General features: G+C 38.2%; 1 long non-coding RNA gene across 1 annotated transcript in view; it reads left to right on the top strand.

Annotated features, from left to right (window-relative positions):
• The window catches only part of LOC120524225, a 49,437-nt gene extending 31,076 nt beyond the window's left edge, over positions 1–18,361 (top strand). Inside the window, exon 3 of the long non-coding RNA XR_005632778.1 lies at positions 18,163–18,361. This is a non-coding gene — a long non-coding RNA (uncharacterized LOC120524225). The remainder of the gene's footprint in view (positions 1–18,162) is intronic.
• Positions 18,362–18,688: the final 327 nt, after the last annotated feature.

Raw genomic sequence — 18,688 nt, 5'->3', positions numbered from 1 at the left:
AATTATTGTAGAATAAATGTTAAAAATACTCATCTCAATTAACTCAGCACAGTACCACTTGTCAGACTCATTACCAAGACCGTAGATATGCAATACATAGTGGCATAGTTGATAACTACACCCTACGTCCATACTATTGAATGATTTTGTGAATTTTTGGGTCCACCTTCCACCTGCCAAAATTACTCCATTGTGATGTTATGGTGTGACAAATAATTACTTCAAGTTATTGCTGATAAAAATACTGTAGTTTGGCAAGTGACTGAGTCAAATGAGCTGGTTGCACTTACTTTTTAACACAAGTTGGATTATTTTTTATTCACTATGTGTGACAATGCGGGTTCAGCGTCACGCTTTAATCTGATATTTGGAAGCCCTTGAACCCAAAACCGTCAATAATGTCACCGAGTGAGCTAAACAGTGAGACAACATTTGAGCAAGGGGATGGTTCAACAAAAGTGCATAGTGCTTTTATTAAAAACAGTCCATCAAAAACAAAGTGTTTCTTAAAGTGCAGTGCTTTCAATAATCTTTATTAAATAAATAATCCAGTAAAAGAAAACGTGGAGGTTAAAATAAATAAATAAACAAAAAACAATCCTTTAAAACCAGAGGTTAAAATGTTCCTTAGGAAGCAGTTTTTAAAAACAACAACAACAAGCCCGGTGCTTCTTCTGTGCTAGCGTCTCACCAGCTTATCCCGCTTGGGTTTAGCAGCAGGCCAGACAATTTCTGCAGCTGCCCTCTTCAACACACACACACACACGAGATTGGAGATCTCCCAATCCCTGGCTTCGGTCTGGCACTCATCCCAGTCCCTAGACTTGGTTTCCACCAACGGCCAGGTCGCTCACATTGGGGACTCCACCACCAAGTCTCCCAACTCCCGCTGCCTTTCCGGTCTACTGCGGCCAGTCGCCTTCCCCTGGTCAGTCCCGCTACCTGCTCACTCAGTGGGAGCGACATCAACTACAACTTCTGGGTGTAGGCCTAACACCCAGGCCTCGCAGCTGCCCACGAGCGTTCGTTCGCTCGCTCTCCACACACATCGTGTGTCTCTCTCTCGCACCGACTTCCTCTCCCGCTCCCTGTAACCTCCGTCCTTTTCATTTTTCTTCGATCTTTTTCTTGTTCCTCTCCTCCCAACCGACTCGCGCTTCTTTTATACAGCGAGGGGCCATAGCAGCTGCAGCACATTAGCCACGGGAACAATCACGGATATGGGCAGTTCCTCACCTGTGCAATCGGTGAGAAACGCCCACACCGCAGATCGCCACGTGGCTTGCTATGGCCACTACACCCCCTCACTAAGCCGCCCCAAGTACGGTGATTATTTATTTTTAAAAAAATGGCCTTTGCTCAGCAAGCTGTGGACCCATAACACCACACTATGTTATGACTTTTTGTTTATTTTTTAAATTTTTGTGCCCAGAGTTGAGATATATCTAATTTAAGGACAAAAATGTTGCGTTTGCGTATTTCCTGGCACACTTTGAGGTGTATAAAAATTAAACTTACCATAAAGCCATGCACATTTTCAAAGCAGCTTCACCCTGTGTGTAGGCAAGTTTCTGCTTGGTTTTGCAAACTGGCTGCACCCATTGTCAAACCAGTGCTACTGTTTCTGTGTGGTCTCCCTTTTTTCAGAATTGCATCAGTGATGTGGGATTTACCAAACACACCAAAATTAATTGCATATCATTTACAAATTTATTTCACTTGATTGTAATTATTCTGTAACAATAAAATGGTGCATGGAATAGCCAACTATTCCCAATACCACAGCTGTTTTATCATTGTTAGAAGACATTGCAAATGGAAGAATTACAAGAGTGTTCGTATTTATAGATGATGATGATGAAGACTGGCTTCTAAGCTATCCTCTTGGAGCTGTGTTCTGAACTGGTACAAAGGCAGACTTTGAGGAATTGTGCTCTACCTGCTTCTTTGGAAGTTCTGTCCACTCTCTGGTTTTTAGCCACAAGAGCTTTTTAACATAAACTTGCTGACCATTCAGGTATTTCACAAACATAACTGAGTCACAGCATGCCAGCTATATGGGATGATATTATCTGCTTGCCACTCAGATACTGTATAAGATTTCCTTACACTGTGGTTGGACTGGCAAACACAAAAGTACAATACGCAGCAATGTCCGTTTTTCCAGCAATGATGCTGGAAAAGTTACATCGGCCAGGGATTAATCACCAAAAGAATGAGCTGGCATTACATCATCTATAGCAGAAAAGCTTATAAAAATAGCAACTCCACACAGTCACAGGTGCTCTTTCCAGCTAGTGTAGAGAACCTCAAAGAGCCATATAAAGAGCAGAGAATCTAAATGCATTTTCAGAGAATGAATTTGCTTATGTACTTAGAAAGCATTTCCACTCTATTAATATGCTGCCCTGCAGTCCACAATAAAGTGTCACATTGTGCCAGCATGTAGCGTGTTGCATAATGTGGCACGCAATCATGGCTTGCCTGTACCTGAAGAGATGCGGTATATCGAACCTGAACCTGACCCACCAAATAATCAGCCAAATTGAACATCATTACAACTTCATTTGAATGTAATTAGCAGAATGTAAAAACAGATGTTAGATGTAGCATTTATTTTTTAACTTTCAATGACATAGTACAGCCCTTATATTCCTTAGTTCATTGGCCACATCTCTTACATTATCCATAATTGCATTTTCTGACTCCAGAACACTGTCCATCAGCACACACCCAGATGGTTACCAAGTGGTTTCTGAGGAAGAGTTGTTTGTGCAGCCAACCACCAAAGATGTGCCTGGCACAGCAGCACCACCATTGCATGGATTGTTTCCTCAGCATGGAGGTCAGCATTTGTAATATTGTCTGAAACAGAATAAACAGTCGGCTGCAACTTGTCTTTTTACGTTGACTTTGATATCTGATTACTTTTTTATTTTGGGCATTGTGCTACTTTCTGCCACATTGTACCACTCGATCAACATTCATTTCTTGCTTATACCACTGTTTAAGCCAACAAAGAGTACATTTTTTTTTGTTCTATCCACTTCGTATTCACTGAAATTCTTTTTTTTTTTACATTTGCTTTTGCCACTGTCTTTTAACAAAGAACTGAATGGAAGGGACTATTTATATTGATTTGCATATTTAAATATGCAAAATTCTGGGGTGAGTCGGGGTGGGGCTGTAGGGGCATGCACGTGTATTAAATTTCACGTATATATATATATATATATATATATATATATATATATATATATATATATATATATATATATATATACATATATATACAACCATTGGTTTGAGTGTAGATGTATATGTATATACCCGATCATTAAACTCAGTGAAATACATGTTACATTTTTGAGAAAGGTTTATTGATATTTTCTTGTTTTTGGATTGCCTTGTTGATATTTTGACACCTTTTTTTATTTTTAAATGAATATATTGTGAACTTTAAATTAACTTTAAATTACAGTATTGATGAGGTTGCATTTGTAGATTTCCTTTCTAATTAAGAAAGGACCTAATCCATTCTTTTTTACATTTGTCCTAACACTCTCTGATTGAAATACCACAAATTACACATTCAGTTATCAGCCTAGATCACTGATTGAGAACTTAGCAGTCTCATAGCTTTAACATTTTGAAAATTCTGATTTAATAAGAAAAACAAAAAACACCTCAGTATTTTGAAAAAAAAACAAACCAAAAAGAACAATAATAATATCCATTGTTTTAAATTATATTTCTGTCTATGAAAAACCGGAACAAGCTGCCTCAGTGCTGTAACAATACCCACTGTTTAAAGAAATGAAAAATGGGATATAGGGACATGGCACAAGCCATCCTGTTTTTCCCATTCTGTTATGTACCTAAGATGATAAGAACTCATTTAAAATTCATGAGATTATTCAAATTCTATTAGAGTTTGAATCACATCTTAAATTGAATGACTTCCTGTGTTATTATTGTGGCTTACTTTTTCTCCCACAACTTTGAAACCAAAAACAAAAGCTGTAGTTATCAATATATGGTTTCTTGGTATGTTCAGTCAACAGTCTTTGACTGTCAGTTAGCAGGGGTTTGCTGCAGCCTATTCCAGCTAACAAGGCACAAGGCAAGGGATAAAACCTGGACACTGCGCCAGTCCATTGCAGGGCAATATATATATAAAATGGAGTTAGTGTACAGCTGCATCACTGTTAATCTGCAAAGGAAAAAAGGTAAACCAAAGGTTATTTCCATGATGAAAAGGAAAGTATGTTAAAGGCAAAATGTTTTGGCTGTACACCTAATGAAGGCTATACAGCTGAAACATCTTTACAGCATAGAAATAACCTTTAACTTTTTTTCTTATATAAAAACATATTCAGTAAATAAATACAGGATATATGAATAAGCTGCCACTAATGTGCATTGAACTTAATGATGTGCCATAAAACTTATTTTTGTTGAAAAAGCAGACTGTGCCTTCAAAAATGGTCCTTTTCCAGCTGCTTTATCTTGTGCTTTGTTTCTGTAGGTAAAATGCTTGAATCACTAAATACAACAATAATACTAGAACCTGTTTTGATAATCACTTAATCACAATATATTTTAAAGAATTTAGTCAAAAATATTCATACTTAAGAAGATTAAGAAGATGCCTGCTGACCTAAACAAAATGAACAGTCTACCTTTCTTCTTATAAATTCATGTTGGCAATCATCGGACAATGCAATTGATTGCTGATTTTGTTGAAGTGTCATTGGAACATACTATTTTATTTTCTATGTTGTTTCATTTGATTGAATTGTGCTTTGCTATTATGTTTTGTTTCGTAAATAAAATTTTTATAAAGTCGTGTTGGTGCTGTTCTCACATTTAATTCTCTTTGGCTTTCAGTTTTAAATGGTAACTACTACTGTGTCTCAAGTTTCATGGTTTGTTTAAAGATTAGATAAGCATATTACCTTTTATCTTTGTTTATGACATGCATATGTACGGTAGACTTATGTTTAGTAGTATTGTAAATCAAAGACTGTGTCACAAACTCCACTCTGAGTCATAACAAGGTTTGGGGCAGCCACCCATATATTTGTTATCCTGGCTGCAAAGTTGCAAAAGTATAAACAGCACTGATGTGCACAAAACCGAGTCCAAAACGAAACTGAGGGAATAGGGTAAAGGTGGAAGCTTTTAAAGGGCAAGACAGGAAGTGAGGTCAAAGGGGTCCGGCTCATAAGGGTCTTCAACTATAGGCCTGAGCCCGAACGTGACATCATAGGGGCCACAGTCGGCAAGGTCTTCTTCCATAGGCTCGGACCCGGAAGTGACGTCAAGAAGGCCAGGTGGGATCTTCCATGAATGGTCTACAGGCAAGGGAGAAAAAGAGTCAGTGCACTCTGCCACATCCAGTTCTGATTCAGAATTGCCCTTACTCAAGCCCTTTATCTGCCTTCCATGCGCAAGTGTGTGACAACTGCAAAGGCAAAAAAGAAGAGTTGGGTCACAAGATGGTGTTCTCAGTATAATGCAAAAACCAAAAGGTTGAGCAGACTTTTAAAGTCACAAGTGATGTAAATCTGAATGCTCTCTTCTCTGAGACTTGCATCTTATATGAGTTCTAATCTCAATATGGATGGAAACTTGAAGGGTCAGGTGATCTTTATGGAGACATCATTGTTCCTTTAGATAAGTCATCTTTCTTCACTCTAAGGCAAACAGAAAAAGAGATTATTACCCATATTTTAGCTGATCCCACATTGTAAGGCATGTCTTATACTTGCGTGTCTGACAGTATTTTATAATATTACGTTATATGATTTGTATTACATGTCATTTGCAAACTGTGTATTGAAATATGTTTATTGTAGATTGATTATAGGATCCTGAAGAAGCCTATCCTGTGGTACCTTGGATGAAAAAGAATTGTTTTCATCTGATATGTAATTCTGGCTATGTGAGGATTAACAGTGGATTATATAATAAGTACATATATTCCCTGCATAATGTTCAATAAGATGTTTGAAATGGTTGTGAACCTCTTTGTTGGACTTCCCCAACACAACACTTTTGGAACAACACTGCTTATCTTGTCTGTTCCCTATATATTTTGCAATTGATGACACATATTTATAGATATTTAAAAAAGAGTCTGCCCTACTCTGTCTAGCCATATTGCCATACCAAAGAGTGATGGAGAAGGTCAAACCTCTTTCAATGACAGGCTTGTAAAAAGGGGTCATTGCTTTCAAAAAAAGAACAACCTCATTATCTTGTTTCTGTACGCAAACTCATCATAATTTGAGATGAACCCTACAAGAGTGCTGTCATCATTGACTTTGACAATTCTTACAGAAACCGTATGTGAAATTAAGTCATTTATTGTGCAATGAATAAAGGAGGGATGACAAGACAAATCCTTGCACAGCACCTGAACTTTGGGTGAGAGGCTTATAGAGAGTATCCTTCAGCTTCACCATCAATAAACAATCATGTAAGAGCTGATTGATTCCAATGTCTATCAAACAATTAGAGAAGGATAATTTTATTAAAAGAACTACTCTAGACAATAAAGACAAAAAGGGTTGAAGCCTAATATGAAACCCCAGGGACACCGTGCCCTTCACTGATCAATTGCTCTAGAGGCAAAGTGGTATACATCCAAATGCACATTAGAAGGATATAATAGAGGTTGCCTGTAGTAATTAGGGAAATACATAGTTGATGTCTTTGGAAGTAATACTAATATGGGAATATTAAAGAAGGATGGGGGCGTCTTCCTGCTTAAATGAAAATATCTGTAAAAATAGGAGCAAGCTGACTAACATGGGGATTCTGCAGAGACAGAAAGCAGGCATCAATGAACTGATTGTTTACATATTATTATAATGTTAGTGAATTTTCTACTTCAAAAGTAATATCTTTCTCACAACAAACTGAGAGCATGAACAAACATAAAATATTTAAGAGGCAATGTGTTATTCAAAGTTTAAGTATATGCAAAACTCATTTTTAGATGGTTTATTATTGTCATAATTTAAATTACACAGCCTTAAAACCTTTGAGAGTTGGACACAACAAAAATATTTCATGATTTTTTTCTTCACATGTATGATATCGTATATCACAGAGGAACTCCATTCACTGCAGCTGAGGAGTGACATATTTGTTCTTCAGTTAAAACAACTGAGAGCCTGATTGGTGACATTGCCTGGTATAATTCTGAAAGTGACAGTGCCTACTGCAGTGTATGACCCATTACAGCACAAGTCTCTAGTAAGGCCACTTCTTCTATGAAGAGTTAATGTCAAAATAAATGCAACCAGCAGGTACTGGATACATTTTGTTTTTCCTATTTTTATTTTTGGAAGCCAATTCCATGCCATTAAGTTGCTGAGAAGGTCAACAGCCAGTGCAACTCCACGAAAAAAGAGTAACTGCAGTGTCTTGGTTACATCTGTCCTTCAAAAGCATTTTTTACAGTTTTGATTGCCAAGAGCAATCCCATTATTCAGCATGTAGATATCGAGCTACTGTATAATCAAGCGTATGCATTGATTTATGCAACATTTCAAACAAATATTTATATTGATGAATGAGACAATTTACATAGGCAGAATTTACCATGCATTTCGACATTTGATGAAAACAGATATAGTGTTATATGTTTGAAATACATTTATATTGCATTGTTTTTATTTTTGCATTTATGTATGCTTATTGATTTGGCAGACACATCTGTGGAGTTACAAATCACAAGTGCATAATTAAAAAATACCAGGCCAACCATACAAAAACTAACTTAAAGTATAGTTTCAATAATTTAGAAATGTAAATTAAATAGGTGCATATAAATCAACCAGCTGTGACATGAGTCTGTAAAATGCTGAAAATAAAACAGACAATATTTCAATAGTAGACTAGTTATAACAAACATACTGATATGCTAGCACTGGCTGTTGTATTCTGAAGAATGCTCAGAATATTTGCTAAACACTTTTCCCAACCAAACCTTCTCTATTTTTCTTCTTTCTCTCCAACAATCCCCTTCACCCCTTTAAACATACCATCCATCCATCTTCTTCTGCTTATCCGAGATTGGGTCGTGGGGGCAACAGCTTGAGCAGAGATGCCCAGATTTCCCTCTCCCCGGCAACTTCTTCTAGCTCTTCCGGGAGAATCCCAAGGCTTTCCCAGGCCAGCCGAGAGACATAGTCCCTCCAGCGAGTCTTGGGTCTTTCCCTCCCAGTTAGACGTGCCCGGAACACCTCACCAGGGAGGCGTCCAGGAGGTATCCTGATCAGATGCCCGAGCCACCTTATCCGATTCCTCTCGATGCGGAGAAGCAGCGGCTCTACTCTGAGTCCCTCCTGGATGACTGAGCTTCTCACCCTATCTTTAAGGGAAAGCCCAGACACCCTGTGGAGGAAACTCATTTCAGCCGCTTGTATTCGCGATCTCATTCTTTCGGTCAGTACGGTAGTTAGCTCATGACCATAGGAGAGGGTAGGAACGTAGATCGGCTGTTAAATTGAGAGCTTTGCCTTATGGCTCAGCTCCTTTTTCACCCTCTCCCCAACTTGCACACACTCTAACTCTTAAAGAAGCACAGGATACAATTCTGGGCATAACATTCCCAACCACCACCCCACTTCCCCCTTAACCTTCTGTTATATAGTCACTGTATCAACATGGGGGATCCCAAGATCTTTGGGGTCAATGATGGCTTTGTGAAGGAGCAGGAGAAGGCTGGGAAGATACACCAACAAAGTGGCTTCAGGTGGAAGGGACTGCCAGGTGAGGGCAGAAATGCCCAGAGGTGTATTGCTAGCTGATAAAGGTGGTGGCATTGCACACAGACAGGAGCCTTCTAAGTTGCCTTAGAATTTGAATTGGATCCTACCAGTAAGACTTTGTAACAGGATGAGTGATGAGACAGGATGAGTCCAAACATTTTTGGGGTGCCAACTGGGCAAACTCTATTTAATCTGAACAAAAAAGTTAAAAACGAAAAACATGTGCTTGATGATACTGCTACAACTGGTGGCACTCTTAAAGACAATTCTTTTGGAGTTATTCCAGCTAATCAAACTTTTTTATACTTGACAGACTGGAAACGGCGGTGCTTCTCTGACTCCATTGCCCTCAAGGGGCAGTTTGTTGAAGCTGTGATGCAAAAAAGGAAACACTGTTAGCGATGGTACCCCTTTTCATCCTGGGGTGATACCACCTGCCTTAGGTGTGCCTGGTGTCACATATGCATGACAACTGTAACTTGTTCTTGCAATTGTTATGCTTTATTTTACCTATTCAGATATAGCCAATCTAGGAGGCTTTAGATGCTTGGCCCTGTCATAATTACTTCACAAACATCAACAACATTTATTTATATAACACATTTTCATACAAATAATGTAGCTCAAAGTGCTTTACATGATGAATTAAAATAAGACAACACTAATTAACATAGAATAAAAGTAAGGTCCAATGGCCAGGGAGGACAGAAAAAACAAAAAAAACTCCAGATGGCTGGAGAGAAAAAATAAAATCTGCAGGGGTTCCAGACCATGAGACCGCCCAGCCTCCTCTGGGCATTCTACCTAACATAAATGAAACAGTCCTCTTTGTATTTAGGGTTCTCATGGAAGGACCAGATGATGATGGTCATGTAGACTTCTGGCTTTTAATCCATCAATGTAGGAACATCCTAGTGCTTTCATTAGGTGGTGGTGGCGCGGGTCGCCACCACAGAAAACTGGAAAAAAAACCAGAAGAAAGAGTAGAGGTTATTACGGATTTTAGAGTCACCATGAATAGTTGTGATAATAAATTGAATATACAGAGTATAAGGATTAAATTAAAATGAAGATATGAGAGGGCTATATTAAAGTATTGAGTTTTTCGCAGTGTTTTAAAGTGCTACACTGTATCAGCCTGGCAAATTCCTATTGGCAGGCTATTCCAGATTTTAGGTGCATAACAGCAGAAGGCTGCCTCACTACTTCTTTTAAGGTTAGCTCTTGGAATTCTAAGCAGACACTCATTTGAGGATCTAAGGTTACGATTTGGAATATAAGGTGTCAGGCATTCCAATATATAAGATGGAGCAAGATTATTTAAGGCTTTGTAAACCATAAGCAGTATTTTAAAGTCAATTCTAAATGACACAGGTAACCAGTGTAGTGACATCAAAACTAGGGAAATGTGCTCTGATTTTCTTTTCCTAGTTAGGATTCTAGCAGCTGCATTCTGCACTCGTTGCAAACGATTTATGTCTTTTTTGGGTAGTCCTGAGAGGAGTGCGTTACAGTAATTTAGACGACTGAAAACAAAAGCGTGAACTAATTTCTCAGCATCTTTCAGTGATATAAGAGGTCTAACTTTTGCTATGTTTCTTAAGTGAAAAAATGCTGTCCAAGTGATCTGATTAATATGTAATTTAAAATTCAGGTTGCAGTCAACAGTTACCCCTAAGCTCTTTACCTCCATCTTAACTTTTAATCCTAAAATACCAAGTTTATTTATAATAACCTCATTATATCTATTATTGCCAATCACTAAAATTTCTGTTTTCTCTTTAATTAGCTTGAGAAAATTACTATTCATCCAGTTAGAAACACAAGTAAGACATTGAATTAGTGAAACAACAGAGTTGGGGTCATCTGGTGCTATTGATAAATACAGCTGTATGTCATCAGCATAGCTGTGGTAACTCACGTTATGCCCCGAGATAATCTGACCTAACGGAAGCATGTAGATTGAAATGAGCAGCGGACCCAGGATAGAGCCTTGTGAAACACCATATAGGATATCATGTGTCTTTGATTTGTAATTACCACAACTAACAAAGAATTTTCTACCTGCTAGGTAGAATTCAAACCAATTTAAGACACTGCCAGAGAGGCCCACCCATTGACTAAGGCGATTTCTAAGAATATTGTGATCAATGGTGTCAAATGCTGCACTAAGATCTAAGAGGATGAGAACAGATAAATGGCCACTGTCTGCATTTACCCGCAAGTCATTTACTACTTTAACGAGTGCAGTTTCTGTGCTGTGATTTGTTCTAAAACCTGACTGAAATTTATCAAGAACTAGCAAAATACCCGCGCTTCGCAGTGGCGAAGTACTGCATTAAAATTTTTATTAAGAAGAAAATTAAACCTTTTTAAACTGAGGGAAAATATGCCAATAATTATTTGTTAAGGATCTCTTTGTATACCATGTTGTCAGTTCGGCCCTCCGGTTGTAACATGACCAAGATGTGCGCTGAGCTTACTCTTGAGCATGTAACTTACAGTTGGCCATGTGAACAATAATCTTGTCTCAAATCTCACGGCTTGGATTGCTGCTGTCATAATCGGTTTGAGTTTCATGGTTTGTTTCAATTACGACAGTATTTGCAGGATTTGTTGTGTTCCAATCACATCCAACTTTTGAGAGTTTAAACATTCATAAACATCAAAGTGTCCACTACTGAAATCGTCACCTGTGAATCTAAGATGTTTAAGAGGCATTGGCGGTTGTCGAAAGGTGTAAAATATTTGGCCATTTCGGTACACTTGAAAGCGACAACCGAACAATTCAGCGGCAGCCATCAACTCACATGCAGAACCATAGGTGAAGGGCTTAAGCATTTCACTCTTATAGTGCTCCTGTGTAGTATAATTATCTCCTGTACCGTCATCAGTCCACACCTTGAACCTGTCCCAGTCATTCAATACATAAGACAGAATGTTCCTCCGGATATCAAGAGTGAGCCTGATATGGCCGTGCAATATGTAACAAAGAGAATGGAAAAGGTAGGTGCTATCTCCGGGGATGGAAACCACTCGGTAAGTGATAGTTATTTGATCGATAGTGTTCATCTCGATAGACATGGTAATGGGGGTTGGAATGATAAAGGAAATGGGTACCCGAGCAATGTAAAGTAAGTGTAAAATACCTATACAATAACTATAATTGTAATAAACAAACAATAAAACAGCGGAGAAGCCAAGAATTAAACAAAAAGGCTGTAGTTATCAGTAGGGAGACGTGAATCCCGTGGCGAAGCAAGGAAGGGAATGTAGAGACCGGAGCGATGGACGGTCTTATATAGGCAGGCAGCCAATAACGTGGGAGGTGTTGGGATGGGGGACCCAATGCCACCTCACACGGTGACTGAGGTGCAGGCTATGAACGTATATATGTATGTAAGTAGGATTCAGTTAGCGTTGGGAACCCGTGTACCAAATTTCTTGAAGATGGGCCCATAAGTAACATAGACTGTTGAAAAGTTCAATATGGCGGCCGACAGTGGCATCATACCACCGAAATAAGTACATACATTGGTTTCGGTTAGCTCAGGGAAGCCACCTACCAAATTTCGTGAAGATGGGGCTGTAAATAAGAAAGTTCAACATGGCGGACGTTGTTGACCGTTATGACCGTTACGCGTAGAATTTCGAAATGAAACCTGCTTAACTGTTGTAAGTAAGCTGTAAGGAATGAGCCTGCCAACTTTCAGCCTTCTACCTACACGGGAAGTTGGAGAATTAGTGACGTTGGAAAGTTCAATATGGCGGCCAACAGTGGTGTCATACCAACGAAATAAGTACAGACATTGGTTTCCGTTAAAAGTTCAATATGGTGGCCGACAGTGGCATCATACCACCGAAATAAGTACCAAATTTCAGCCTTCTACCTACACGGGAAGTTGGAGAATTAGTGACGCTGGAAAGTTTAATATGGCAGCTGACAGTGGCGTCATACCACCGAAATAAGTATGTACATTGGTTTCGGTTAGCGCAGGGAAGCCGCCTACCAAATTTCGTGAAGATGGGGCCATAAATAAGAAAGTTCAACATGGCAGACGTTGTCGACTGTTATGACCGTTACGTGTAGAATTTCGAAATGCAACTTGCTTAACTTTTGTAAGTAAGCTGTAAGGAATAAGCCTGCCAAATTTCAGCTTTCTACCTACATGGGAAGTTGGAGAATTAGTGATGAGTCAGTGAGTGAGTTGCCTTTTATTATTATAGATAGCATGTTTATTGAGGTGGTCATTTAGCTGCATAATGACTGCCTTCTCTAGAAGTTTACTTAAGAAAGGCAGGTTAGAAATGGTTCTAAAATTTTCAAAAGCAGAGGGGTCAAGATTATTTTCCTTGAGTAGGGGTTTAACTAACGTATCTAATGACGAGTTTACAATGTCAAGAGTATTATCAATTAGCACGCCTGATACTTCTTTGAAAAAACTTGTTGGTATTGGGTCAAGGACGCAAGTGGAGGGTCTCAGTTGAGAAATTATTTTATGTAAATCAGGTAAATCTATCCTGGTGAAAGAATTTAATTTGTTTATAACGGAGTACTGGGGCTTAGGAGGATCCGCAGTGTTGGGAAGATATACTATATTATTTCTAAGATCATTAATTTTTTGATTGAAAAATAAAGCAATAGCCTCACATGTTTCACTGGAAGTATTTTGGAGGCATTCCTTTGCGTTACCTGGGTTTAGCAGATGATCAATCGTAGAGAATAAGATTCTGGGATTACTAGCATTTTTATTTATAATCTTAGAGAAATAGCAGCACCTCTCAAGATGGACTGTGTTATTGTATTGTGTTATTTTAACCTTCAATATCTCATAGTGGATAGTTAGTTTAGTTTTTCTCCATGTATGCTCAGCTCTACGGCATGTTCTCTTTAAATCATACACTCTTTGGGTCTTCCATTGTATAACAATGCTAGAAGATTTTTAACTGTCGTTTCAGGTGCAACTATGTCAACAGCAGCTCTCACCTTAGTATTAAATTTTTCCACCTTACTATTTACATTATCCTCACTATTATAATTAGCACAATAAATGGACTGATTGCTTAGAATGTTTGTAAGTTTTAAAGCTGCTGATGAATCAAAGAAGCATTTTTTTAACAATATGCTTCTCATGAATGTTTTCTATCAATAGTTCTATATTAAATATTAAAAAAGACCAATATCAATTACCTGCTTCACATCAACTTTTAGTCCTTTGGTAATTACTAAGTCTAGCGTATGACCTGCTTTATGTGTAGGCTGAGTGAGGAGGGCCCCGTCCAGCTCCCCAGCTCATGAATTCACACTTCCACACTCCCTTGGCCCGCAGCGTCAGTCTCAAATTAGTGAGAATAAATCACTCCTGCAAGCGAACTACGATACTGGTGGAGAAGTTGCAAAATCAACCGGAATGTTCAAGCAAATTATAGAAAAAAAAAAAGATCTAAATCCGTTAAGTAGTTCTCTTGTGAAAAGCGGTCAGACATACAGACAGACAGATTTTGGATTTTATATTTATAGAGATAAGGCATTTCAAAAAATTTCATTAGGAAGTGGTTTTGTATGGTGGAGCTACCCAATGACTATGAATTATTTCAAAACAGGTGAATGAATTTCAGCTCCTTTGTTTTGTGCTGGTGGTGGGACCAATGCAACATTTTTTAAAACTACATAAAATAATTTGTTTACTCACATCTGTAATTAATGTACCCTGTTTTGCTGTTAACACTTCATGCCTTGATATCATATTGCAGCGTACGACTTTCTTTCCTCAAAGATCTGCTGCATCACAGCAACACCTTAATGTATAACAGGCTTTCTTGAACTCCTAATTCAATTTCATACAATTTAATGGGCTATTATGTAATGATGGAGAGGGGTATTTCAGCTTTCAAATGACACCACACTTCACTTTTTCTAGTTTCCACTTTCTATTTTTCAGAATTTGTATTTTTTCTGTAAAGATGTTTTTAAATCTTGAAACAAGATTGCAATTTCTGCAGATTTGTCAGCTACACATTCATGCTGCAAATTTACCATTCTACTACATCCCAAAGGTGTTTTGTTAGATTTAGATATGGCGACCAGCAAAGTCACTGAAGAACACTGAACTCATTGCCACATTCATGAAAACAGTTTGAGGTCACTTTTGCTTTGTTGAATGGAGCATTAAAATGCTGGAAGCCATTTGATGGTGGGTATATTGTGAAGGGATATACATGGTCAGCAACAATGGTCAAACAGGCCATGGATTTCAAGTGATGATTGATTGGTACTGATGGGTCCAAACGGTGCAACAAAAACATTCCTATTACCGTTACACCGCCACCTGGAATGTTGACACAAGACAATTTGGGTGCATAGATTCTTGCTGTTGGCACCATTTTCTGACCCTACCATCTTACTATTCCAGTCTTCAACTGTCCAGATTTGGTGGGCTTGCACCTACTGCAGCTCCAGTTTTCTGTTCTTATCTGACCGGATTGAAGCCCAACATGGTCTCATGGTGTTGTAGCCCATCCAGGTCAGGGTTCAATAAGTTGTGCATTCTAAGATGCTTTTCTACTCACTCTAGTTGTACAGAGTGGTTATTTGAGTTACTGTTGCTTTTCTGACAGCTCAGACCTGTCTGGCCACTCCCCACTGACCTCTCTCATCAAGAAGGTGCTTTTGTCTGCAAGGCTGGCACTCATGGCACCATTCTGAGTAAACTCTAGAGACTGTTGTGCCAGTAAATCCTAGGAGATCAGTAGTTACCAAAATACTCAAACTAGCCCTTCTAGCACCAACAATCAAGCCATGGTTAAAATCACTGAGATCACATTTTTCCCATGTGAACATTAATTGAAGCTCCTGACATTTATCTGCATGATTACTACATATGCATTGTGCAGCTGCCTTATAATTAACTGATTAGATGGATATCAAGATACACAGGCTTTGATAATAGTTTGATCACTTTTTGTATATTACAATTAAATCAAATTAAGATTCAGTTAGTTTCAAAAGTTTCATCATGAAAAGGGGATTCACTAGGGAGAACAACACAAAAATCGGTAGCTTTGACCAACCTACATGCTACATCAATCATTCATTTATTCACCCACCATCTAGTTCATTAATATAGAATTAAATATCAAAGAGAAAATAAGATGGAACTAAATTTATATAATAGCAAATTTGAATAGTGCAGAGCCTTTAACTATTGGCCTCCCAAACACCGGAATATACTGCCTGCCAGTGCAAAGGATGCTATTAATCTCAGTATTTACATTTGGGCTGAAAAAGCATTATTTCAGGATTGAATGCCTTTATTTGAGTTACTTATTAAGCTCTTATACTGCAAAAATAAATAAAAACTTTCTCTTAAATACAATTGTGATAATATTCATCAATAACTTTGTCTCATTTTCCTGCTTTATCACTTTTAACACTGCTACCACAACAAAGCTTTTACTGCTCATCACAGAATGAAAAATCAGAGTGCTTGGGATCTTTTTGTTTCTACAGTTAGAATCATAGCACCAAACTGTCATTTAATTTTATTACAGTATGTGCAGTAAAATATGGAGAGCATAGAATTAGGATGGCCACCAACTGGCCAAGGCTGTGAAGACTTCTGAAGGATACACTCAAACAGATTTTTTTTTCTCTTCTGCTGCCAACGTGTCATTTCTTTTGTGAGCCAGAATTTGGTGTCATTGTAACATTTCCCTTGGGAACAACTGAGGCATTAGATACATAAGTGTTGCCTGTTTTTGTTGCTTCTTTGTAGTGTTTTATTATTGAAAATCTTTGTATTATATATGCACTGAGCTTGGCTTTAGTAAAAATAACCGTTTAAGAATAAATTGAATTGAACTGAATTCATTCATACAACTCATCTCTTAGCTTGTTTGTGGAAAGAAAAAAGGCAAGAAACAAAATATTATATAATACTACAGAATTGGTTTATAAGTACAAATGTTTACCTGGAAAGTAATAGAAGCATCTACTATTTTCAGGATAAAAAGCTATAGGTACTCTGGGAACACTTTAACAACTTCATACCTCTAATACATTTAAGGATAGCAAGGTTAGGCCACAGATTGAAATACTTTAAGGATAATCACTGTCTGCTCTTATAAACTACCCTCAGTAATGGAGTAGTGTTATGTACTGATCTGAAAACACTGGAAAACTTTTTCTGCTGAAATATCTGAAGGCAATTGTAAAAACATGAAAAAAGAAGTTAACTTTGGATGTCTATAAAATTGTGACAAATTCAATGTGACATTTTTACCTTGACGGCAAGTGAATCCTTTTCATTCTACTTTTTTACTTACAGCAATTTATACATCCTCAAAGAATAAATGTTTATGTAAATCACTACAGTTCTTTCCAGTAAAGGCAATCAATCAAAGTTAAAAAAAATGTTCAAAAAATGATTTACCGTGGAATGGGTAAAAACCCACAGCTCTGTACATTCCAAACATTAGAGTCAACTACATGCAGTTGCTGTTCTCTAGGATCTGGAATTAGCAGGCATGTCATAAAGTGATACAGATCAACTAGAAACAGCCATTCATCCATCCAATTGTGGAACCTACTTTTTCCACTACAGAGCTGAATATTAAACCAAAAGCACTAGATGTTCAGCAAGAACTGAAGTTAAATAAAAAGTGAGTGTATTTTATATATTGTAGATGCCCCAGAGGATGAGTGGGAATCCAGCCTAGGATGGAGGTGAATTATTTACTCAGCTGGGATGCCATAACGAAAGGATAAAATAAGTGAGGGCAATACCTGACCGGGACACATTATGATTCCTGTTCTAATGGGATGGGATGCCCAAAAACATCAAGAACAAGCAGGGAAACAATTCATCCCCCCACCATTCTAGGTGGCAGTATCCCTCATTTAGGGTCCCAGTCTGGATACCAGTAGGGCTACATAAGAGTTGGAGTCTGGAAGTGTAGCACTGTAGGGTTCCCGAAGGGACGGTAGAAGGTGCTGCCAGGAGAGGATCTCCCTGACTTTCATGTAGCCCAGAAGTGCTTCCAACTTGCCACGTAATGTCACCAGAAGTAGTCCCTGGTTCACCTTAAAAGGCACTCGCTTCCATGGCTCTTGGAGTCATATTGTGTTTATAATTTTATTTGTTGCTTATTATTGGAAGGAGAGTTGGAGAGGTGCTTCAGAAAAGAATATAAAATCCTTTACTAAGTACTTTACTGTGTCTGTGGTTTGGCGTTCTCTGGCGTCTCCTTATGGCCACAATACCTACCTATTGTCACACACGTGCGCTTAGAGGCAACCAACAAGCCCTAAGGTGAGTGATCTACCACGAGACGAAGGGTTGATTTTGGGTACTAACGCCTCTCTCTCTCTTAACAGACTCGAAGAAAAATAACAATCCCATGCACTTACCTTCAGTACTTCCTCTTTCTCAAAATGGCCACTCCACCACAATCCTGCTTCTGCTTCCCATGGATGACTTCACGTCTGGTCCCACCGTAATGGCATTACTTCTGACTCCTAATGATGATGCAATTTTCCACCTCTGCCATGATGATGTCACTTCTGGCTCCTTATTGATGACACCACTTCCGATTCTGCAATGATGACATCACTTCCGCCTTCCTGTATTGAGGTAACTTCCTGCCAAATCACATACTGTCACCATTTTTCTATATATAAATCCTAATTGCAGCACTGTATTCTGTCAAATGCTTTGGTTTTTTGATCATATTTCATTCAAATTTTCATCACGTCCGACGGACATTATACGGGGCAATTTTCCGAACTTAAGTGAAATTTATTTATTACATTATTCATAAGATACATGTTCATGATTAAATCATTTGATGACTGACAAGATATTCTTGACAATCTGCAGGCAAACTAAGGAAAAAGGTCTTCG

This window comes from Polypterus senegalus, chromosome 2, assembly GCF_016835505.1.
Source record: "Polypterus senegalus isolate Bchr_013 chromosome 2, ASM1683550v1, whole genome shotgun sequence".
Taxonomy (NCBI): Eukaryota; Metazoa; Chordata; class Cladistia; order Polypteriformes; family Polypteridae; genus Polypterus; species Polypterus senegalus.
This window is presented reverse-complemented; position numbering and strand designations above follow the sequence as displayed.